The sequence below is a fragment of the Dioscorea cayenensis genome, chromosome 1 (assembly GCF_009730915.1).
Source record: "Dioscorea cayenensis subsp. rotundata cultivar TDr96_F1 chromosome 1, TDr96_F1_v2_PseudoChromosome.rev07_lg8_w22 25.fasta, whole genome shotgun sequence".
Lineage (NCBI taxonomy): Eukaryota > Viridiplantae > Streptophyta > Magnoliopsida > Dioscoreales > Dioscoreaceae > Dioscorea > Dioscorea cayenensis.
In genome coordinates this window covers 7735667-7760247 of record NC_052471.1, presented here as the reverse complement: position 1 = coordinate 7760247, position 24581 = coordinate 7735667, and the positions used below count along the sequence as shown (strand labels likewise).

At 42.8% G+C, this 24581-nt stretch overlaps 3 non-coding genes across 3 annotated transcripts; 2 read left to right on the top strand and 1 right to left on the bottom strand.

The window, feature by feature from the left end:
* Window positions 1–358: 358 nt before the first annotated feature.
* Window positions 359–465, bottom strand: LOC120266393. Its single transcript, XR_005538157.1, has one exon. It is a non-coding gene; the product is annotated as a small nucleolar RNA R71 (small nucleolar RNA).
* Window positions 466–7872: 7407 nt separating this feature from the next.
* On the top strand, window positions 7873–7978 carry LOC120268422. Its single transcript, XR_005538941.1, has one exon. It is a non-coding gene; the product is annotated as a small nucleolar RNA R71 (small nucleolar RNA).
* Window positions 7979–23170: 15192 nt separating this feature from the next.
* Window positions 23171–23276, top strand: LOC120267184. Its single transcript, XR_005538415.1, has one exon. It is a non-coding gene; the product is annotated as a small nucleolar RNA R71 (small nucleolar RNA).
* Window positions 23277–24581: the final 1305 nt, after the last annotated feature.

Sequence of the window (24581 nt, the reverse complement as noted above, 5' to 3'; positions counted from 1 at the left end):
TATCCGATTACGCCAGAGCTTCAGTGTTGGGGACACAATCGAGTATTGTGCATCCCCCGATTACAGCTCAGAACTTTGAGTTGAAGCTGGCATTCATCCACATGTTGCAGCAATCCGCACAGTTCAACAGTTTAGCCGATGATGATCCAAACAGTCATATAGAGAGTTTTCTCAAGGTGTGTGATATGCTAAAGATAAACGGAGTAACTGATGATGCCATCAAGTTGAGAGCCTTCCCATTTTCCCTAAAGCGGAGAGCGAAGTAGTGGCTACACTCATTACCTAGAGCATCGACTCCACATGGGAGGAGATGGTAGAAGCTTTTCTTGCCCGTTATTTCCCTCCCGAAAAATCTACAAAGCTTAGGAATGAGATCTCATCCTTTGTTCAGTTGGGATTAGAGTCTCTATTCGAGACATGGGAAAGGTTCAAGGAACTCTTGAGAAAGTGCCCGCAACACGGATTTCCGGAGTGGATGATTTTTGGACCTTTTGCAACGGTTTGAATCCAAGTACAAGGCAACTCTTGGATGCGGCAGCAGGAGGTACCTTAGGTAGCAAGACCACCGATGAGGCCCGTCAGTTAATTAAGGAAATGTGGTTAAACAGCTACCAATGGAATGCTAGGAAGAAGAAAAAGGTGGCCGGTCTCCATGAAATAGATGTGGTAACTTCATTGGCGGCTCAAGTGGAAAATTTGAGTAAGAAGTTAGATCTTCTAACTTCAAATAGAGTGGCGGCCATTACTAATTGCACCGGCTGTGGTGGAGGACATGCTCCCTCCGATTGCCCGATCTCTATCGGTGATGTTTCTTCAGTGGAGAACGTTGATTTTGTAGGTAATGGCATGAGGCCTCAAGGAAATCCATATAGCAATACCTATAATTCAGGTTGGAAGAATCATCCCAATTTCTCATGGAGTAATCAGGGTCCACAAAAGGCCATGGGGCCACCGGGTTTCGAACAACAATAACAACAACAACAAGCCCCTCAGGTGGAAAACAAAGTCTCAGGTTTGGAAACCCGAATGAATGACTTAGAGAAGCACTTGACTCGATTTGTGCAATCTGCAAATACAAGGTTTGAATCAGTCGAGGCTACACTTCGCAACCACACCGCCTATTTGCATAACCTTGAAAATCTGGTGGGGCAAATTGCGAAGTCTCTCTCTGAAAGGCCACATGGAAGCTTGCCAAGCAATACAGAAACCAACCCTAGAGAGCACGTGAAGGCGATTACTTTGAGAAGTGGGTGTGAGGTTGAAGGTAGGCTTCCGAGTGAGAAGCCAAAAGAACACGCACCCGAGGTTATAGAGGTGGAAGAGGGAACAAGCAAAGAGAAAGAGGTGGCACCTCCACCTTTCAAGCCAAGAATCCCTTATCCCTCTAGATTGAAAAATGACCAAGGGGATGAACAGTACATGAAAATCCTGAGTTTGTTCAAGCAACTCCACATCAATATTCCTTTTGTTGAGGCATTGGCCCAAATGCCCAAGTATGTGAATTTCTTTAAAGATTTATTGACTAACAAGAGGAAGTTGGAGGAAAGTGCTTCAGTGGTTTTAGATGCTTCATACTCGGCAGTATTGTAAAAGAACATGCTGAACAAGAAGAAAGACAAAGGAAGCTTCATCATTCCGTGTAATATTAGCAATCTAGGTGAGGAAATAGCATTGGCGGACTCAGGGGCCAGTATCAATATTATGGCATACACCTTCTTTCAAAAGCTAGGTTTGGGCGAGCCTAGGCCAACTCGGATGACTTTGCAACTAGCAGATGGAACAGTGCGACATCTGAGAGGCATCATTGAAGACGTGTTTGTCAAGGTGGACAAGTTCATTTTTCAGGTTGACTTTGTAGTGCTAGACGTCAATGAGGATGCAGATGTACCTTTGATACTTGGGAGACCGTTCTTGCGGACTTCCAAAGCATTGATTGATATGGACGGCGGAGAGCTCACATTAAGAGTTGGAGATGACAAGCTCACATACCGCCTTGCTGATGCCATGCGGCATTCTCTTGATTTCGATGATACTTTATACTTTCTAGATACTACTGATGACATTATTGATGAATACATGTAGGAAATGTTCAATCCGTATCCGTATGAAGGTTTGTTCGACCAAGAGGAGAGACATGAAGATGTAGTGATGCTTGGATCGACGGAAGAAGTACCATCTACCCTGGGGATCCTGAAGAAGGTGCTCCGGAAAGTGGAGAGGGCTAGGAGACGCCACCGGAAACACTCCAAGGCTGTTGGAGACATCCGTAAATGGAAGGAGTTAGATGAATCATTGCTAGGTGGTCCCAAGCCCGATAATACACCCTCTATTTTGAATAGATTGTGCTCATCTAGCTTTCAAGTCATGGGTAAGAGGGCAACCTTCATCTATGAACCCCCGTGAGGTAAGATAAGGTACGTCAAGCTTAGTGATGTTAAACAAACGCTTCTTGGGAGGCAACCCAAGTGTTTTCTGTTTTTCTTAGTTGAATAATGTAGTGTTTTGCATGAATAAATTGTGGAGTGTTGGTGTCTTGATTTTTAGATGCTTGTGCTGCAATTTTATTGAGGGTTTATTTTTTAAAGTCATCGTGTGTTTTCATGTGGAATTGGCGAAGTTTGGTCGTTTGAGCTCTATTTCATGTTTTTCATTGGTAAAATTTGCATAATAGGGTAGGCTCTGAGTGTGTAAACATGTTCAGAGATTTTCTGGAGAGCCTGCAGGTTTTTCTAAGGCATCCAGTGGAAACGCACTAGCGTGTGGAATTTCCACACCCCCCGTGTATATGTATTGCGAGCTCATCCAGAGAAGGCAGAGGGGCCTGCGGCTGCCCCTGTGAACGACCATGCGAATGTCACATGCCCGTGGGTAATTTCCGCACGGGTGTGTGAATTCCTACAGAGTTGGGAGGATTATCGCGAGAGCACACAGCGGCGTGGACTCACCCCTGTGGGCGACATTGTGAACCACACATGGGCGTGGGTAATTTCCACATGCCCGTGCGAAATTTTTCAGAGGAGTTCTCTCCATCCCGAGAAAACACAGGGGCGCGTGGCTGCCCCTGCGAATTGGGCATGTGCATGTCCACGCCCGTGTGGAATTTCCGCACGGGTGTGTAGAACACTTGGAAATTTTCTCAGATGTTCAGGGAAGCCATAGGGGCGTGCGGCTACCCCTTTGGGTCGGGCGCACGGGCGTGGGTATTTACCACACGCTCGTGCGAGAGAAGTTAGAGTCAAAGGAGTGTTTTCCCGAGAGCGCACAGGGGCGTGTGTACGCCCCTATGGCTTTCTTGTAATGAGGCGCACGGGCGTGGGCAATTTCCACACGCTCGTGTGGATGTACAGAATTCCAAGAGACACGATTTTTTCCTTGGGTTGTTTTGAGTGAGTTTGTTGTCCTTTTTTATTCAAGTTTTTAGCTAGAGCTTTGATTTTTTATATTTAATGTTGAAATTTCCCTTACTTGTAGAATGCTTTCTCTGTAGACTTTGGTGAACCTAAGGACAAGCACTTCCAATATTTCCATCATCTATGCACAGAATATTTAATTTTTGCTTGAGGACAAAGAAAAGCTTAAGTGTGGGGGAGTTTGATAAGTGCTTGTGTGATATGAATTCGAAGCATTATTTCCATATGTTGAGCATTACTTTTCTCGGTTTTTTTCATTAATATGTGTGTTTTTATGTTACTTTCGTGCAGGTAGGGTTGTGAGGCCGTGTACGAAGGAAAGAACCCAATGTGGATCTTAATGCACCAATTTTGGAGGAAATCTTGCTAAGGTTCAAACGCGAAGACATAGGTCTGGTGCGAGATTCTAGAGTATGTGCCAACCTCCTCATATTTGAGTTAGCACAACCATTTGGAGGGGTACAACGGCAGTCACACTCAAGCATTCTGACTTATGCACATAGAACAAGATCTCCACCAACTTGTCCGTCATGAAAGAAGCAAAGCGATCCACGACGTGAACAGAAGGTCATCCCTTACCCCATTCACTCTACTATGGCAGCAAAGAACTCTTGGAACTTGGGGGTAGGATAAATCACACCGGAGGGGAAAGGGGACGCTCCGCTATCTCTCTACTCACCCTCTCAACCCTCTCCAATCTAGCTTTGTCTAACTCTCATGGTGTGTCACTCACTCTCAAGAGTTACCAATAAGAACACTCAACCCTAGTGTCACTCTAGGGGAGTATTCATACCATCAAGTCTCCAAGATTAGAACTCACAATAAACATTAATTAATTGAAAGCATAATAAAGAAATTCAATGAAACGAATACATCCTAAGGTTCACAAATACCCAAGTACCCACTAGGGGTTTATCTATCCATGGAGCTAGATACAATCAATGAAATCAAATGTAAAAACAAAGCGTCCATAGAAAACCCCCTCGTTAGGGTCCCTTTGTCCGGCCTAGGATACACCTCGCCAGATCGTTGCCGACAAAAGCTCTCCCATTAACGTTCTTCCAAACGGGGCATGATGTCAAAGCCATAGAACCTCTCCAAAGCCCTAGCCAATACCTCTCAAAACTTTAGACGCCGCCCTCTCTCAAGTTGGGGAAAAGATTGAGAAAAGAATGCTGAAATCGCGGCTAAAATCGGCTTTTAAAGGTCTGGAATCGAGAATCCACATGCCCATGTGGGCGTCCCTGTGGATTTTTCACACTGGCGTGTGGAATTTCCACACGCCTGTGTGGATTCTCTGTTTTCTGATTTTCTCGGGCGGTTGTAAATAGTGCTGCTGTTGTATTTTTGCTATAGCATTTTCTACAATACCCTGCTACAGTACTGGCCTGAAATACTCCTGAATCTATACTTTCATCATGGTAACGCAAACGGGCACGCATTTATGTCGTGGATCGCCTTGCTTTTTTAATAACGGACATGTTGGTGGAGATCTTGTTCTATATGCACAAGTCGGAATACTTGAATGTGACTGCCCTTATACCCCTCCAAATAGTTGTGCTAACCCGAGTACGAGGAGGTTGGCACACATTCCTACATCTGGAACCTTACCTATGTCTTCGTGTTTGAACCTTAGCAATATTTCCTCCAAATTAGTGTATTATGACCCATATTGGCTTCTTTCTCTCATAATTAGCCTCACAACCCTACCAGCATGACAGTAACATAAATACACCCATATTAGCGTTAAAACCCGAGAAAAGTAATGCTCAACACAAGGAAAGAGCACTTCGTATTCTTATCGCACAAGCACTTATTAAAGAGAGAGAGAGCTATAGGGCAAGAACTGGGCCATGTGGCCCCCATGCGGGGGGCCGCATACCCGAGAAACCTTCTCAGGTGTTCTAGATGGGGGGCAGACGGCCCCATGCAGCCCGTATGGTGGCCGCATGGGGCAGAGTCGAGGCCCTGTATGGTGCCTCAAATGGCATAGACGGCCTCCATACGGGTTGTGGATGGCCATATGACTACAATTTGCTCACTAAACACCGAAGTCCTACTCTGAATGATGAAATAATGATATGGAAATCTTTAAAACTTCTCCAAAAATGAATGAAATGAATAAAACCACGATCTAGCGCATGAATTGACACTACAATACGAGTTTCTCAAGAAGGGCATGATTACACCATAATAAAATCGATGAAAGCAATGTGCAATGTGTGTGAGGATGAACTTATTCAAAAAACAAACAAACCTAAGAAATACAAAAATAGAGATGAACTAAGACCTAGAAAACAAAAAATGCCAGAGAATACCCCCGAATGCTTAGGTTGATTCCCAAGAAGCGCTTGTCTAACGTCACTAGCCTGACGTACCTTATTACTTACCACACGAGGGTTCAAAAAGTTTGACGCCACCCCCAATTGCCTTCGGAGTGTTGTTTCTTCTCGGAAAATTCAATGACAACAATGAAAAGACTTCGAATTGTTCATGCGTAGAGAGGGGTAAAAAATTTACCTTCCCTCCTTGAGGTGTGGGATGATGAGGCTTGGTACCTTTCTTTTTTCTCCCATGAATTTCCCTCCACATTTTCTTCAACATTTATTCCTTTTTTACTTTTTCTTTAGCATTGGTACAGGTCGCCTTCTCATTTGGTTGCTTTAAGTTGTGAATTTGAGGATGGTAGTGGGCTTCTTCTTGTTTTTCATTCTCTAAGTCTCCCAAATACTCATCCAAAGGATTTATCGAGAGCACCTCCTACACACAATTAGAAATTAACCTCTCAGTTTCATCAATGAAGTAAAGTGTGACATCATGGTCTAAAGAGTGTTTCATGGCAGCTGATAAAGTGTACACCACTTCCTCTTCTCCGACTCTCAATGTTAATTTCCCTCCTTTTAAATCAATTAGGGCACCCGAGGTGCTAAGGAATGGTTGGCGAAGAACCAATGGTATCTCCACATCCTCATCGATATCCATGATGACAAAATCCACAAGAAAGTTAAATTTGTCCACTCGCATAATCACATCTTCAACAATCCCAAGAGGTTTTCTTATTGATCGATCTGCCAATTGTAAAGTCATACTCGTGTGCCTTAACTCATCCAAGCCTAAATTCAAATTCATTGTGTTGGGCATGACATTTATGCTAGCCCCCGAATCTTCTAGAGCATTTTCTTGGATTCCTCCTTCAAGCATGCATGGGATTATGAAGCTTCCCGGATCCTTCAACCTTTGTGGGAGCTTCCTTTTTATAATGGCTGAGCAATTCCCAGTGAGTGCATCCTTGCCTTCTTCCTCCAATATTCTCTTTTTTGTAAGGAGCTTTTTTAAAAACTTGGCATATTTAGGCATTTAGGTCAATACTTCAACTATCGAAATGTTTAGTTGGAGTTGTTTGACAATGTTGATGAATCTTTTAAATTGAACATCCTCCTTGTCTTGCTTCAGACTGGCTGGATAAGGGATTTGGAGGCTTGTATTGGGATGATTTCGACAGTCATTGTTTTTGGGGCTTATCATTTCTTCCCTGATTGTTTCCTTCAATGGTTTTTTCAGCTAACTTAGGGTCTTCCTCAAAGGCTACCCCACTTTCCTTGACTCTTGGCTCAACTTTGACCCTTGTCTCAACTTGCTTCCTGCTTCTAAGGGTAATGGCCTTCAAGTGTTCCCTTGGATAGTCTTCCATGTTACAAGGAAGACAACCAAAGGGCCACTCAGAATTTGCCTTGGTGAGTTTCCCCACTTGATGCTCAAGTGATTTTTTAGAAGCCTGGAGGTTTCTCAAAATAGAACCTATCTCACAGAACTGTTCGACATGCTGAGTGAGCTGAGTATTCACCTTGTTAAATTGTGTATCCATACTACTGGTTATGCTATTAAATTTTGAATTAGTACTGAGCATGCACTTGGTAAGAACCTCTTCAGTAGTAAATTTCTTCTCAATAGCCGGTCCTGAAATTAAGATCCTTGGGATGGTGCACCTCTTTGTTGTTGACCTTGATTCTATGCAAAATTTGGGCGGTTCTTTGGATCGTAAGTTGAGCTGTACAAGTTTCCTTGATTTCGTTGCCCCCCAATATAGTCGACATTTTCAATGGAAGCAACTGAGGAGCTAGCAATAGGACATTGGGCTACTCCATGCCCATCACCACAAGTGCTACAACTCATCACTGATTCAGACCTCGAACTACTGCCCATAAGAAGATCATGCTTTCAGGTTAACACATTAACTTTTGCAGCCAAGGCATCATTGCTACTCAATTCATAAATTCGAGCATTCTTTTGTAAAAATCCTCTTGAGGTCCAATGTAATTCATTACTTGCCATAGACTCGAATAATTGCTTGGCCTCATCAGGATACTTGTTGCTGAGGGATCTACCCATCGCGGCATCAATGAGTTGGTGAATAGCATAGTTTAGCCTATTGTAGATGATTTATACTCCCGTCCATGAAGAAAAATCATGATGGGGGACCTTCTAAGGAGATCCTTGAATCTTTCATATGCTTCAAACAATGTTTCGGATTCCCCTTGTTTGAAGGCCGGAATTTCCTGTCTCAATTTGGCCGCTTTGCTTGTTGGAAAATACCTCCCAATGAATTTCTCAGCCATATCCTTCCATGTTTTTATTGACCCTGGAGATCCTTGAATCTTTCATAAATATGTAAGCCAACGATATACCCCGTCTCTCAAGCTAAATGGAAATAGCCTCAATCGAAAAGCATCATCCGACACCCAATTAATCTTAAATGAAGAACAAATTTGGAGGAACCGGGAAAGGTGGTCATGTGCATCCTCATTTGCAAGGCCATTAAATTGAACTGAGTTTTGGATCATGCCAATTATACTTGCTTTAATTTCAAAATTAATAGATGCCATGATTGGTGCTTGAACATTAAAGTCATCACCCGTGTATTGAGGTCTTTCATATTAGAATAAAGTGCGTCGCTCTTCGGCCATGATTGAAAATTCTCTATCCTCAATTTTAATGTTTTGTGCACCCACCCCTTCACCGACTTCTCTCAATCTCTGATGCAAGGTTCTTTCGATTTCACTATTTACTGTAACCAAAGTCGATGGATTTGAACGTGTCATGCTGATTGGTTCCCCGCAAGTGTACGGGATCGCAAAGTAATACCCCTCGTGCGAGCACGAGGGGGTCGTATTCCCAAGGGCCCGAGAAGCTACTCTTACTTCCTCTTCGCTATGTTGTTTAACCTCCAAGTTTGAATGTGATAGTGATAAAACCAATAAACAAGTAAAATGCAAATAAAATGCTAACAATGAAGGCAAGATATTGGGGATAATCAAGGAAAGAAAGCGGTCGCGGATGAGGATCCTCTCAGGGGCTACTAAAGTGTGCAGGGTGCCAGAACTAACATGCAAATGGCTAGTTGGATAGAGAAAACCCTAGATTAGGTGAACCCGATGGTCACGGCAATTGACCCCTAATCCGGTATGAGTATTGGATACGCAATCTTTTCCGCCCAAATCCTCCTACGATTGCAATGGGAAAGGTGGTTTTCTCAAGTTAAGGTCAGAATACAAGCTAATACTTAACCCTATAATTGGAGGGGTATAAATACCCCATGGTCACGGTGTATTTATACGTGTTTCCCTTCCAAGCTTGGTGAGTCTAACACTAGGGCAATGGTCATGCAACCTAGCATTACCTAAGAATTGATACACCGAGTTCTCATGCATACCAAAGCATTCAAATACACCAAGCAATGATCACAAATAAGCCAAAATACAATAGAAAGAACCAAACATCCATACAAGCACAAGTTCACCCCCAAGGTTCACCTACATCCGGTGACCTTGGGGTTTAGTTGTTCATAGTCATCAAATACAACAAGAAATCCATGGAAACAACCAAACAAAACATAAGAAACACTACCTCAAAGAATGAAGGCCGAAGAAGCTTCCAAAGATGCCACACAAGAGGTGGCTTCCCTTGTCTTCAACCTCCTATACACAAGCCCTAGGAGTAGATCTCGCCCAAAATCATGCTCTCGTCATCGAATCCTCCGTGGAAATGCCCTCAAAACCTTACTTCTAGCTCCGATTTGGTGTGGTGGTAGTGAGCTCCAAGAAGAAGGCCTCCCCCCTTCAAAAGAAACCCTAACAATGATTATAAAGGAATGAACTAGGGCTTCCTTGCGGGTGGCCTCACCCTCACAATACTACCCGCAAGGATGGTCATAATACTGCCTGTAAGGAAATCCAGACTTAGACTTTTTTTTGAAATTTTCATGTTCTGGGCTGCTACAGTGCATGTACAGTGCCCTTGGTCCAAAAATGATGTTTTTGACGTCGATTTCTTCTTACATTCTGTCGTTGAGCTCACCTAGGCTTCTTTTGTGCCTGAAACATGAAATAAAATGATTAAACCATAAAAAAGGCATCAAGTTCTCAATAAAATACAATAAACATGCGCATTGGTATGTATAAAATACGTACATTTAGACGTTGATAAAACCCCCCAAGATTCACCGACATCCAGTGGCCTTGGGGGTCTAGCGTGTCATAATACTACAACAAGCAATAAAATCAAGTAGAACACAAAGAAAACTGATAAATAACACTCCCTAGATGAAATGGTGAAGGTGTAGGTAGAAAATGTGCCGAATGATGCTTTCCTCGCAAAGGAATGCCATATGACACTTCCTCTTGCCACGGGTCTCCTTCCTTCAAATGGTTTTCTATCTCCCCCTTGACTGATGATATGTTCTTGCCTTGGGAGCTTTTAACCTTGCCATTAGATGATCTCCTCATTTCCTTACCCTTCTTCTTTTTCCCAAGGTCGCTCAAGGTCTCCCAATAAGTCTCCAAGAAGCCCTCTCAAAATCTGTCCAAAAAGTCCCCCATTTATGCCGTAGAAATCAGCATTTATACCCTTCACAGTATACGGACCATATGTCACTCAAAACCTAGATTTTTGCTTCATATGGGGCTGCATACGGGGGCTGTATACGACCTCCATATAGGCTGTATGGGGGCCACATGATGTTTTGGACAGGCAGGTTTAAACAATCCTGTGGCTACAGTGTTTGTTACAGTAACATCGCTACAGTCACATCCATGCAAAGTGTATAAAATACATATAGAAAAATACCTACATTTAGACACTTATCACCTTGTCAAAGCTCTTCTAAACCCTAGCCACCAGAATCTCAAAAGACGGGGAAAAAACGGAAAGAAGAATGAAAGATAGATCCCCAAATAGGTACAAGTCATAGCTTTATAAACGGCTGGAATCAAGCATCCACACGGGCGTGGGTAATTTTCACACATCGGTGAGGATTTCTAGAAATCTGATTTTCTGTGGGCTATGAACAATAACCACTACAGTAAATTGCTACAGTGATTTGCTACCGTACCTGCTACCATATTCTGCCAAAAATAGTCTTGAATCCACACTTTTCATCGAGGCAACATAAACGGGTACACGTCTATGACATAGATCGCATCGCTTCTTCAATAAAATGCCATATTGGTGAAGATCTTACTAACATTGGACAAGTCGGAATATGCAAATGTGACTGCCTTTGTGCCCATCCAAACCATGTAATTGCTAGAGCGCATGGAGGTTGGCACACATTCACGTATCTTCGACCACAACTTCTGTCTTCACATTTGTTCACTACAAGACTTCATCAACAAAGTGCAATCGTAATCTACTTTGGCTTCTATCTTTCATTATTTGGCTCCACAACACTTCAGGCATGAAATTTCATAAATACACATGTATTAGCACTAAAATATGATAAAATTAATGCTCATCATAAGAAAAGAATACTTCTTATTACTAATATACAAGCACATATCAAACTCCCCCACACTTAATCTTTTGCTTGTCCTCAAGCAAAAATAAAGCATTAAAGCATAGAAGAAGGAAATATTTAAAGTGCTTGGGCTTAGGTTCACCAAAGCATGCAAAGGAAGTATTCTACAAGTAAGGGAAATTTCATCACTAAATACAAAAAACCAATGCTCTAGTTAAGAACTCAAATCAAAAAGGACAACAAACCCAAAATCGTGTAAGTGTGTGTAAACTCACTCAAGTCAACCCAAAGTATACTCCTCAATGTTCCAAGCATAAGGAACTTATTTATCTACAAAATAACACAAAACAAAAGTGATGGTAGTAGCTTCACACATCCTCTAAGGTAGCCCATTCCAAAGTGGCCGCTAAGTTGGCTTTCACACTTTCGAGGTTGTATCTCTGATTTCTCACCCGCAAGTGTACGGGATCGCCAAGTAATACCCTATGAGTGACACAGGGGTCATATTCAATGGGGCTAAGGAGCTCCTATTACTCCTCCATCACCTATTATCTAACCTTACAATTTAAGCATCTTTTACTACTCTAACAAGTGCAATAGTATAAACAACTTGCAAGAATAAATAGTACAGTCAACACAGGAGATCACAAGAGCAACAATAAGATACAGAGGCCTAGGGATAAGGATTACCTTGAGGGGTCATCATGATATATGGATATACAGTAAAAACAAGGTAGAGGTGATTTATACCGAAGGATCTCAAGATCAGTCCAATCCCAATTTCTTGGCGATTGAACCCTAATCCCTTATGAATGTCATTAGAGATCTCTCCCTAATCACAGTCCTATGATCGTATTAGGTGAAGGGGAATCCGGCTATAAGGACACACTTACCCTAAGTCTATCCTTAAGATTTGGAGGGGCTACCGACATCCAATTTCTTGGCATGTTGCTCCAAGAATACCCCTTCTAGCTCATTAATTGTCTAGTACATGAGAGTAGGTCACATCCACATGTACAACTCAACAAAGAACTACGGATCTCTCTGTTTTATAGTTCTAGATATGAAGAACAATGAGCCAAGACATAAATCAACCCAATGCATTTCAAATAAAAGTATAGCATCCAAAATACATGAAGAACATCCCAAGGTTCACCTACATCTGGTGGCCTTGGGGGTCTAGTGTGCCATCAAACAAACAAGTATAACAAACTCAATAAAAACAAGAAACAAATGCATAAGTGGCACTTCCTAGTCCGAATGAAGAAGAATAAGAGCAATGCCAGCTGAATGACGCTTCCTCTAGCCCAATGAATGACGAATGCTCTTTCTCCCTTAATGATGAAGCTCTCCCCTTGAAGTTCAAGCCCTTGATCATCTCCAAGCCTCAAGCAAAGCTCTCTAAAGATGTCTTCATTCTCCTTCTTCTTCCTTCCAAGTGTTGGCGGCCCAAAAAAGTCCTTAACAAAACCCTCCAAATGCTCTCTTATACCCCCCAAGCATACCCCCTAAATGGAGGCCGTATGAGACTCAAAAATGAGACTCCAAACTCCCAAAAAGATATCCATACCGGGTCAATAAGGGTCCATACTGGGTCAATGAGGGGGTCTATGATGGACTCATTGAGACAGTATAAATCAAGCAAAACCACATCTTTTTTTGCTATAGTGTTCATCCTAAGGGTCAATCCCAGGCAACATTGACATCGTATGGCTTGGATCAATTCCTGCCTTGAAAATCATCCAGGTGCTACAGTTACTGCTACAGTAATCTTGCTTCGGTGCCACCGGTGCAGTACTCCAACTACAATAATTTGCTACAGTAAATACGCTACAATATCACGACCTATTTTTCTTCTCTTTTTTCACCCAAATCATATCTCCCAATCTTCCATGGCGTTTTCATGCCCACCGAAGCAAATATTATGCAACTAAGCATAAAATAGGCATCAATCTTTATTAAAGTACATGCTAACAATAAGAAATACATATACTAAAATACGTACATTTAGACACTTATCACTTTTTGTACTGGGGTAGTAGCTTTCACTCATCCCATGAGGTAGCTCTTTCTCTCATTAGGGCATAACTAGTATCCGACTTATGAGAGTAGCTTTATACTTCATAGGTGGTACCGCTTTCCATCCCAATTGCACAACCAAATAATTATAACAAAGTGGTTCAGTGAATCTTAACAAACAAAAACAACTCGAGCATATAAAAGTAAAGCAATAAAATACAACTCGAGACAAAAAATAAAAGATAAACTAAGAAGGAAGATCCTTTCTGAGCATACAAGCCCAAAAGATGATTGACACGCGTCCGAATATGTGTGTAAACCGCAAGTGCACTGGTGTCGAAGTAATAATTACCCCGGTGAGTGGCTAGTCAAATCCACAGGGAACAGGGCTACTAGTACTAACTTGTTCTCTGTTTTCTAGCCTAAGGATAAATGGAAAGGTGTGGTGATCTAATGTGCGAAGAAATGAATACCGGAGATGAATATACAAGGGTGAAATGGATGGAGATCTCAATCAGTAAAAGTGGGGTATTCGGGTAATGCTTCTCCTAGGATTCAGGCATTAGGTACCGGATAAGCAAAGTGTTTCTATGATGAGTAAGTTAAGTCGTGGAAATCCAAATATAATCAGATCCGGCGTCCCGATGACCGATACTAGTCCCCTACGAGGTCCCGATGGAGAAATCGTTCAATCTCAACACCTCACACCACATATGACTACAAAGCACTCTAGGGATTCCAAGATGTGTATCCGATTCCTAAATATGGTTGGATAGAGCTTAGGGAACGGAGATAGAATACACTCAATCGGAAGGGAGAGGAGACACTCCACTATCTCATGACTCACCCTCTCAACCCTCTTTAACCTTGAAGTTCTAACTCTAATGGAGACCTCTCTCACACCAAAGTAACAAATCATGCAAATCCAATCAACCACAAGGATTAATTAAATAAGCAAGCAATGAGAATACAAGATTAAAACTTAATCAAACTCGGATTAAATAGAAACACTAAGCAAATCCACAAAAGATGAGAATCCTAGTGTTCACAAGCCCAAATACCCTCTACGGTTTTAGCTCTCCATGGAGCAACATACAAAACACACCATCAATGAATGAAAGTACATTAAAACCATAGAAATAAACCCCCTTATATATGAACTGATGGCCTTGATGGAGAGCTTCGGCTTCTTGAAGGACCCACTCCGAAGCTAGGTCCACCGGTGGCTTCCTTGATGCTATGATGGAGGAGGAATTAATAAAAGTTGGTGACAAAGCGCCTCCTAAGCCGCAAAGACCTCCTCTCCAAACCCTAGCCGTCTCACCCCTCAAGAGCAGCACAAAAGATGATAAAGAATAGGGCAAAACAGCTATTTAAAGGCATTAGATCACGTCTGTCACGTGCCATCATGCGCCCGTGTGGATTTTCCACGCGCCCGCGTGGGCTACAAGAATTTCCACGCGGGCACGTGAACAACAATTTTGCTACAGTCCTGCTGCAGTAAAATCACTACAATAAAATTGCTATAGTGCTTTTCACAAAACGTGATCTGAACACTCTTTTCTTGACGCCACATGTCTAGGCACACGTCCATGTGTAGGCTATAAAACTTTTCTTCATCGACGTATCTTTGAGAGGTCTTGCAATCTTCACAAAGAGAAGGAACATGAAGATGTGGATGCCTTTGTGCCCTTCCAAATAGTGAATTGACTTGAATTTTCTTGGAAGTTGGCACACATCTCCACATTTATGAACTCCACTTGTGTCTTGGTCCTTGAATTGAACAAGAACTCCCAACATTGTGTCTTTATAGCCTATCTTTGCTTCCTTTTTACTCTTCAAGGCATTCACAACCTATATGCATAAAAGAACACCAAATACACAATATGAGACATAAACCATAGTAAAAATGATGCTCAATGCATGTAAAACATATATAAAAATATGTCTACTCAAGCACTTATCAATGATGTAAAATTAAAATACGAAAACATAAAGAAATGAAAGACACATCTAGCATCGGTGTCGCGCACTTGCTATTCTGCTGCTGCTGCTGGTGAAGATATTGGAACTGGTGGATTGGCTGGTGCTAGAACGGGTGAGGATGGTGCTAGAGATGCCTGACTGGTCCTCGGTCTCATGAAGAACGATGACGTGGCATCTCGCTCCAGTAACTGCTATAGGGTGTTGTCATGTGCCATCACCTCTGTATGATGCACAACCTATGTGGCACGAACCTCGGCGATCTCAGTCCGTAACACCCCTACAACACTCTCGTACCTCCCAAAGCGATCATAGGCTCGAGATGGAGATAACATCTGCACTAGTGGAGGGCGCTTGTGTAGTAGGGGTTCCTCTGCCTACGCATGCTCTGTCTTTGGCTCAAGCACTAGCTATGACCCCTCTCCTGTGTCTCCCTCGACCTTGGCTATCTCATAAGGGGGCATGATCATCATATACACTCTGGATCCGCATCTCTTGACCATCCCCATAAATCTCATAGTGTTTATGCTAAGTGGGCTTGGTAGGATGGCCTTCTCGGCCCCTCTAATACCGTCTAACAATCCCATCCCCATGATAAGTCTAGTGATGTCGGGGCCTGAGAATAGAACACTGACTCTGGCATACTGGCCCTGATGATGAAGATACACAGCCAAATATGCCCTAGATAAATCGACTCACTCTAGACCATCAAAAATAAATAATGTAGCTCTTGCCGACTCAAAAAACCTGTGTTATCGCCTAGGCCGCTCACTGATCTACTGAGCACTACATATATGTGTCTGTAGCTCAGCCAGGACATGCACGTGGCCTTAGACACTCCTGGCTCGTATTGACCCTGTCTACATAAAATCTTGTACGCTTTCTAAACAGTAAAGCTACTCGTATAATCAGTTTATAACCGCTTGTACTCCTCCGTGTCAGTAAACGCCTCGTCATACAATCCCATCATGATAAAAAACTATGTAACACTCATACTGTAATGATGTCCAAATGCTCATAATTGCACAGTCAGCACTATTGAATCTGGGATATAACTGGTCGAACTTAAAAGACCCTAGAACCTTCAGCGTCAATGTGCGGATAGCTAGCTCTCGAATCGATAATAACCTCCTCTATCTTCCTATTTCCAATAGCTCCTCAATCTCATCAGCTCCCTCATCGCCTAGCTGAACCTCTCTCAGTGCACTTAAATCTAAAAACTGAGACTGTCCAAACCTGAGTCTTGACAACCATTCAAATTGAGCCTGATGCTCGGGAATAAAAAACTCGATGTCCTCAACCTTGGGTGAAATCTCCCTGGGAAGTTTGCCAGCTGTTTTCTTTCATCTAGATGCCATATCTGTAAGAATTAAAGGAAAATTGACTAAAACACTCACAGAATTAATACTGCTGAAATCCACACGGTCATGTGGAAATTCCATACGCCTGTATAGATCCACGGGGCATGAAAATTGCACGGCCACCATGCTAAAAACTCAATAATACATCGCAACTATGTTCCAAAGTCACTCTAAAGCATACACAGACCATTTTAGCATAAAAACAAAGCGCATTCACTAATTTAAATCATATAAAATAAAGTAATGGCAAAGAAAAGAGAGAAGTAAAGTTTACAGACAAGATGAAGATGAAAACCTTGAAACTCGACCAGAAAACTCGAGTAAACCTCTCTAAATCGATGGTGCACGGTCGGAAGAATGAGTGACTATGTTCTGTGAGCGATTTGGAGTTTGAAGGTGAAGAAACGTGAAGAGATTTTAAAGAAAACCCATGCCTCTTGGTGTTCTGTATATCCACACGGGTGTGTGGAAATTACGCATGCCTGTGTAACTGCAGAGGAGAGATTCACAGGGCAGACCCACTCCCTGTGATTTCTCAGGATGGCACTCCTTGTCTCTGAACGCAACCACATGGGCATGTGGAAATTCCCCACGCCCGTGTGCCCAACCCACAGGGGCATCCACATGCCCCTGTGGCTTCTCTGTCCAACCGAGAAATTCTTCTAAGTGTTTCACACGCTCGTGTGGAAATGCCACACGGGCGTGGATCTCTAAAGGGCCACTCACAGGGACATTCACATACCCCTTTGTCTTCTCAGGATGGTGAGGTTTTCTTTGTAGGAAATCATACGGGCGTGTGGGAATTACCCACACCCATGTGTAATGCTTAGGGTCAGATACACGCCCTTGTGTCTTCTTGGGATAGAGTTCTGAATGTCTGCAGAGAAACACACGCTCGTGTGGAAATTCCACACTGGCGTGTGACCGTCACGAGGTCGTTCATAGGGGTAGACACATGCCCCTGTGTCCTCTTAGGATGAGTTCTGAATGAAAAACACATGCCCGTGTGGAATTTCCATATTGTTGTGTGTCTTCTCTAGATGACTTAGAAAAATTTTCAGGCTTTGCAGAAAATTTCTGAACATGTATAAATGCTCAAATGACCAAGAAACTTCGCCACATGCAATAAGGCACATGATAATAGCAATGATCCACAAGAAAAAAATAGGAGTTTGCATGTAAAAATCAAGACACCAACACTCAAAGAATTATTCATGTAAGTTCTAACTAAAAACTATAAAAATAGAAAAGACTTGGATTGCCCACCCAGAAGTTCTTTTTTAACATCACTTAGCTTGATGTACCTTACCTAAACTCACAGGGGTTGTTGAGCGAAGGTTTACCTCTTACCCATGACTTTAAAGCATGATGATCACAATCCTTTTAGGGTAGAGGGGGAGTTATCTAGCATGTTACCACATGATGGTACGTCACACTCACTCCGTTCTTGCACATCCCCAATAGCCTTGGGGCATTTCTTGTGGTGTTTTCTTGCTTGCTTCATCTTCTGGAGCATCTTCTTCATAATCCCCGGGGTAGATGGTACTTTTTCCTTGACAAGGCCCCTTGCGTATGTCCCGTAAGTGCACGGGTTTGTTGAACTAATAAAATCCTAGATGAGTGGGGTATCGTATCTATAGGGAGTAGGGAATAAAAATACTTAAATTATTTCCTAACTAAGGGAAAGATGAATGGTGATATGTGTGACAAGATATGTAATAACAAAAGTAAAAAACAAGAAAGAGAGCACAAGTAAAGGAGAAGATAAGGCAATGGATATAAAATATAAATGGGGTACCCGGATTTTGTTCTGCCTAGGATAATCATTTCAAGTGCAAGAACCCTTTATTATACTTTCTAACTGATGCAATAATGAGTCATGGAGATCCTTAAATACATGGTCCAAAATCTAAGGTCAACCATGCCTAACTCTATACATGTCCCGGAGGAAAAATTGAATAACCTCTCAACCTCACACTAGTACAGAATTGCAATGAGTTCTAGGGATTCCAAGTGATAAATCCTCTTCCTAGATATAGACCTAACCCTTTGGTCCATGTGGAAGGTCCCTAGCCATAATTAAGCCCTAGGTGCTAAAATCACTTCAACGCTTCACTCCGCTACACCCGCAACTAAGCCCCAGCGGAAGGTCATTATTTATCCCATTCACTCTACTATGACAACAAAGAACCTGAGGAAATGGAGGTAGAATAAATCGTATCGAAGGGGAAAAGGGACGCTCCACTACCTCTCGACTCATCTCTCAACTTTCTCCAATCTATCTTTGTCTAACTCTCGTGGTGTATCACTAACACACAAGGGTTAGCAACAAGAACTCTCAACCCTAGTGTCACTCTAAGGGAGTATTCATACAATCAAGCATTCAAGATTGGAACTCAAATAAAACATCAATTAATTGAAAGCATAATAAAGATGTTCAATGAAACGAATACATCCTAGGGTTCACAAATATCCAAGTACCCACTAGGGGGTTTAGCTCTCCATGGAGCTAATTATAATAAATGAAATCAAATGTAAAAGCAAAAATCCATAGAAAATCGCCTCGATAGTCATGGAGATGGTCTTGTTGAGAGTCCTCTACTCGTCCAAGGGTCCCTTTGTCTGACCTAGGATACACCTTGTCAGATTGGTGCTGACGAAAGCTCTCCCACTAACCTTCTTCCAAACAGAGTGCGATGTTAGAGCTGTAGAACCTCTCCAAATCCCTAGCCAATATCTCTCAAAACACTAGCCGAAGCCCTTTCTCAAGTTCGGGAAAAGATGGAGAAAAGAATGCTAAATCGGGGCTGAAAATGGCTTTTAAGGCGCTGGAATCGGGAATTTACAAGCCCCTGTGGATTTTTCACATAGACGTGTGGAATTAACGCACGCCCGTATGGAGTCTCTGTTTTCATCCTTCTTCGACCGGATGTAAACAGTACCTGCTACAGTGTTTTGCTATAGTGTTTTCTAGTGTACCATGCTACAGTACCCGCTTCAAACACTCCTGAATCCATGCTTTCATCATGTTAACGTAAATGGGAACACGTTTACATCATTGATAGCTTTGCTTCTTCAATAATGTACATGTTGGTGGAGATCGTGCTATACATGCACAAGCCGGAATGCTTGAATGTGGTTGCCCTTGTGCCCCTCCAAATCATTGTGCTAACTTGAATACGAGGAGGTTGACACACATTCCCGCATTTCAAACCCGACTTATGTCTTCACGTTTGAACCTTCTCAAGATTTCCTCCAAATGGTGCATTTACGATCCACATTGGCTTCTTTGTCTAATATTCAGCCTCACAACCCTATATGCATGAAAGTAACATAAATACACACATATTAGCATTAACACCCAATAAAAGTAATGCTCATCATAAGGAAAAAACACTTTGCATTCTAATCGCACAAGCACTTATCAAGACTTCTTCATTCTCCTCTCCTTTGTCTAGCAACCGCTCGTATGGGTCCGGGTTCATCATTTCCTGCATATATTCATCAATTAGTTCATCGATAGTGTCAAGAAAGTAATGAGTAACATCAAAGTCAAGAGAATGTTGCATGGCATCGGCGAGGTGGTGTGTAAGCTTGTCGTCTACAACCCTCAGTGCCAATTCTCTGCAGTTCATGTTGACAAGTGCCTTGGAAGTGCGTTGATAAATGTCTAAAAGTACGTACTCTGCATGTATTTGTTTTATAGGATTCTTTATATTTATTTGTTGAATCGATGCCCTTTTGGTTTAAATTGTGTTAGTTTTACATTTCAGGCCCATGTGAAGCCTTGGGGCCTCGGCGACGCGATTGGGGATAAATTCAGCAACAAAGCGGCGTTTCCGGGTATACAGCCGGTATACTGACGCATTTACGATTGGGGCCTCGGTGACGCGATTGTAGCAGTTTCACTGTAGCAGTCACTGTAGCTCATCGTGGGCTTCTCGGCAGAAACTGAAATTCCTGAAGGGTCGGTATACGGCCGGTATACTGACCCATTTACCGGTCGGGATCTGGGCACTTACAAGGTCTTGAAGGGCATTTTTTGGGGATCTTCTTCTTGATTCTTCATCTTCTTTGGGGGTAAGGCCGGCTAGGATTTGGAGGACACTTCCACATCACTTGAACCCAAGCTTTAGGAGGGCAAAAAGGGAGGAAAATGCGAGCATTTCTCGGCGGGGAGAGCAAGAACGAGGAGGATCTACTTCTAGGGCATCATTGAATGGAGGTTGAAGACAACGGGAAGCCACCCCTTTGAGTGACATCTTCGGAAGGCTTTCTCTGGGGATTCTTGCGTCATTCGACCTTCATCATTTGAGGGAGTGTTCCTCATGTTTACTTTAGTTGTTTGTATGGATTATTTGGTTTTCTTGTTGAGCATGAACAACTAAACCCCTAGGTCACCGGATGTAGGTGAACCTAGGGGGTGAACTTGTGATGTTTTGGATTATTTGAGTAGTTTATGCATGTTTGGCTTGTTGAGATCCTTGTTTGGTGTTCTTACTTGTTTTGGTACATTTGATTGAGTGATGTATCAAATTCTTGGTAGCACTTTGTAGCATGACCATTGCCTTAGTGCTAGACTCCACCAAACTAGGAAGGGTTCATTGTATAAATACGCCGTGACCATCGGGTATTTGTACCCCTCCAATCCTAGGGTTGAAAACTACTTGTGTTTCCACCCTAACTTGTGCAAATCGACATTCTCCTTGCAAACGTGTGGGAAGTTGGGTGGAAGAGATTCCGCGCTCAACACTTGCACCGGGTTAGGGGTCAATTGCCGTGACCATCGGGTTGACCTAGGTTTTAGTTTTCTCGGTCCAACTAGCCATGTGCTTAATTACTCGGTATCCTTTGCACTTTAGTAACCCCCTTGGGAATCCACATCCGTGACCGTTTTCCAACCTTGAGCATCTCCCGTGTTTTGCTTGTTTCGTATTTCTTAAGAATTCATCTTGCTTTTCATTTTGCTTTCTTTTCTTCTTTTCTCCTACCTTGGAATCGGTGAGCTGAACAACAGGTAAGAAGTGAGTAGGGTAGCTCCTCAGGCCCCTTGGGAATACGACCCACTCATGCATGTGCGAGTGGTTTATTACTTGACGACCCCGTGCGCTTACGGGTATACACACTTTGTGTCGATCATGCGTAAGAATGACCTCCCAAGTATGAAATGAACATCTATATCCTTATCGACATCCAATACTACAAAGTCTAGAAGAAATATGTACTTGTGAACTTTAACAAGCACATCTTCAATGATGCCACTCAGATGTCCCACCGTTCGGTCCGCCAATTGTAATGTCATCCGAGTGGGCCTAGGCTTTCCCAAGCCTAGCTTCTGACAGAAGGAGTATGACATGACATTGATACTATCCCCTAAATCTGCTAATGCCATCTCTTCACCCATGCTACAAATGTTGCACCGAATAACAAAGCTTCCTGGATCTTTATTCTTGTTGGGCATATTCTTTTGCAACACCACCGAACAAGAGGCATCTAAGATTACCGATGCACTTTCCGCCAACTTGCTCTTGTTGGTCAAAAGATCCTTCAAAAACTTTACATACGGAGGTATTTGGGAATGTAAGAGAGAAGAAAAAAGTGGCATGTCTCCATGAGATTAATGCGGTTACATTGTTGGCGGCACAAGTGGAGTCATTACGTAAGAAGTTAGACACTCTAGCTTCTCCTGGATTGGTGGCCATAACGAATTGTAATGGATGTGGAGGAGGCCATGCTCCATCCGATTGCCAGATAGCTAATGGTGGTACATCCCCCATGGAACAAGTTGATTTTGTAGGTAATGCGACGAGGGACCAAGGAAATTTATATGGCAATACCTACAATCCGTGTTGGAGGAGCCATATGAACTTTTCTTGGAATAATCAAGGGAAATAATAGGCCACGGCACCACCGGGTTTCCAACATCAATAACAAGCCTCAAACATGGAGAACCGAGTTTCAAGCTTGGAGACCTGAATGACCTACTTAGAGAAAGCTTTGACACGATTAGTCCAATCATCGGATACAAGGATCCAATCATCGGAAACAATGATTCAATCGGTCAAAGCTACACTTCACAACCACACAGCATCATTAGAAAATCTAGAAAATCAAGTGGGGCAAATTATGAAGTCATTGTCTGAGAGGCCACAAGGAAGCTTGCCTAGTAACACCGAAACCAATCCGAGAGAACATGTGAAGGTGATCACTTTGAGAAGTGGTCGTGAGGTTGAATGTAGGCTTCAAAGTGAGAAGACCAATGTTGAAGCACCCGAGGTCATGGAGGTTAAGGAGAGAGTAAACAAAAAGAAAGAGGTGGCACCCCCACCTTACAAGCCAAAAATCCCTTATCCTTTAAGGTTAAAGAATGAGCAAAATGATGAGCAATACAAGAAGTTCATGGGTCCATTCAAGAAATTACACATCAACATTCCTTTTTTGGAGGCATTGTCCTATTGGTTGCTATTCAAACCCATTTCTTCAATCAATTATCGTGCTTCTCTAGGGGTCTTGCTACTAAGGTGCCTCTGGCTGCTGCATCAAGTAAATGCCTTGTGCTAGGGTTCAACCCGTTGTAAAAAGTCTGAATAATCATCCACTCGGGGAACCTATGTTGAGGACACTTCCGAGGAGCTCCTTGAACCTCTCCCATGTCTCAAATAGAGACTCCAAGTCCATTTGCATGAAGGAGGATATTTCATTTGTAAGCTTTGTGACAAGATCCCCTTGCTTATATCCCGCAAGTGCACGGGCTTGTCGAATCCACAGGGAGTAGGGAGTGAAAATACTTAATTTGATTCTTAGCTATGTGGAATATCAATAGTGATAAGTGTGAAATTGATTCAATTCTCAACAATAAAAACAACAAGTGAAAGAGCAAAAGTAAGAAGAGGGTAAGGCAATAGATAAAGAATGGGGTACTCGAATAATGCTACACCTAGGATGATCACTTCAAGTGCAAGAACTCTCTATTATGCTTCCTAATCAACGCAATGGTGAGTTGTGGACATCCTTACATACATAGTCCCAAATCTAAGGTCAACTATGGCTAACTCTATACATGTCCCAGAGGAGAAATCGAACAATCTCAACACCTCGCACTCGCATAGAGTTGCAATGAGCTCTAGGGATTCCAAGTGATAAATCTCTTCCTAAATATAGACCTACCACTTTGGTCGAGGTGGAAGGTCCCTAGCCACAATTAAGACCTAGATACTAAGATCCTCTCAACGCTTCACTCCATTGCACGCGCAACTATGCCCCAGAGGAGGTTCATCCCTTAGACCATTCACTCCATTATGGCCGTAACCAACTCGAGGAACAGAGGTAGAATCTATCACGTCGGAGGGGAAAGGGGAGGCTCGTGTACCTCTCGACTCACCCTCTCAACCCTCTCCAACCTAGCTTTGTCTAACGCTAGTGGTGTGTCACTCACTCACAAGGTTACCAACAAGAACTCTCAAATCTAGTGTCACTCTACGGGAAATGTTCATACAATCAAGCATTCAAGGTTGGAACTCACAATAAACTTCAATTTATTGAAAGCATAGTAAAGAAGTTCAATGAAACGAATACATCCTAGGGTTTACAATCATCCAAGTACCCACTAGGGGTTTAGCTCTCCATGGAGCTTAGTACAATCAAAGAAATCGAATGTAAAAGCAATGAATCCATAAAGAAACCCCATCGATGGTCGTGTTGATGGTCTTGTGGAAAGTCCTCTACTCGTCGTCCAAGGATTCCTTCGTCCGGTATAGGCTACGCCTCGATGGAAGCTCCCCTACCAACCTTCTCCCTAATGGAATCACGATGTTGGAGCCGTAGAACCTTTCCAAAACCTTGGTCAATATCCCTCGAAACCCTAGCCGAAGCTCTCTCACAAGTTGGGGAAAAGATAGAGAAAAGAATACCAAAATCGGGGCTGAATCGGCTTTAAATAGGGCTGGAATCGGGCAACTCCACGGGCGTGGACGATACACGCGCCCGTACGGAATTTCCACACGGGCGTGGATAATT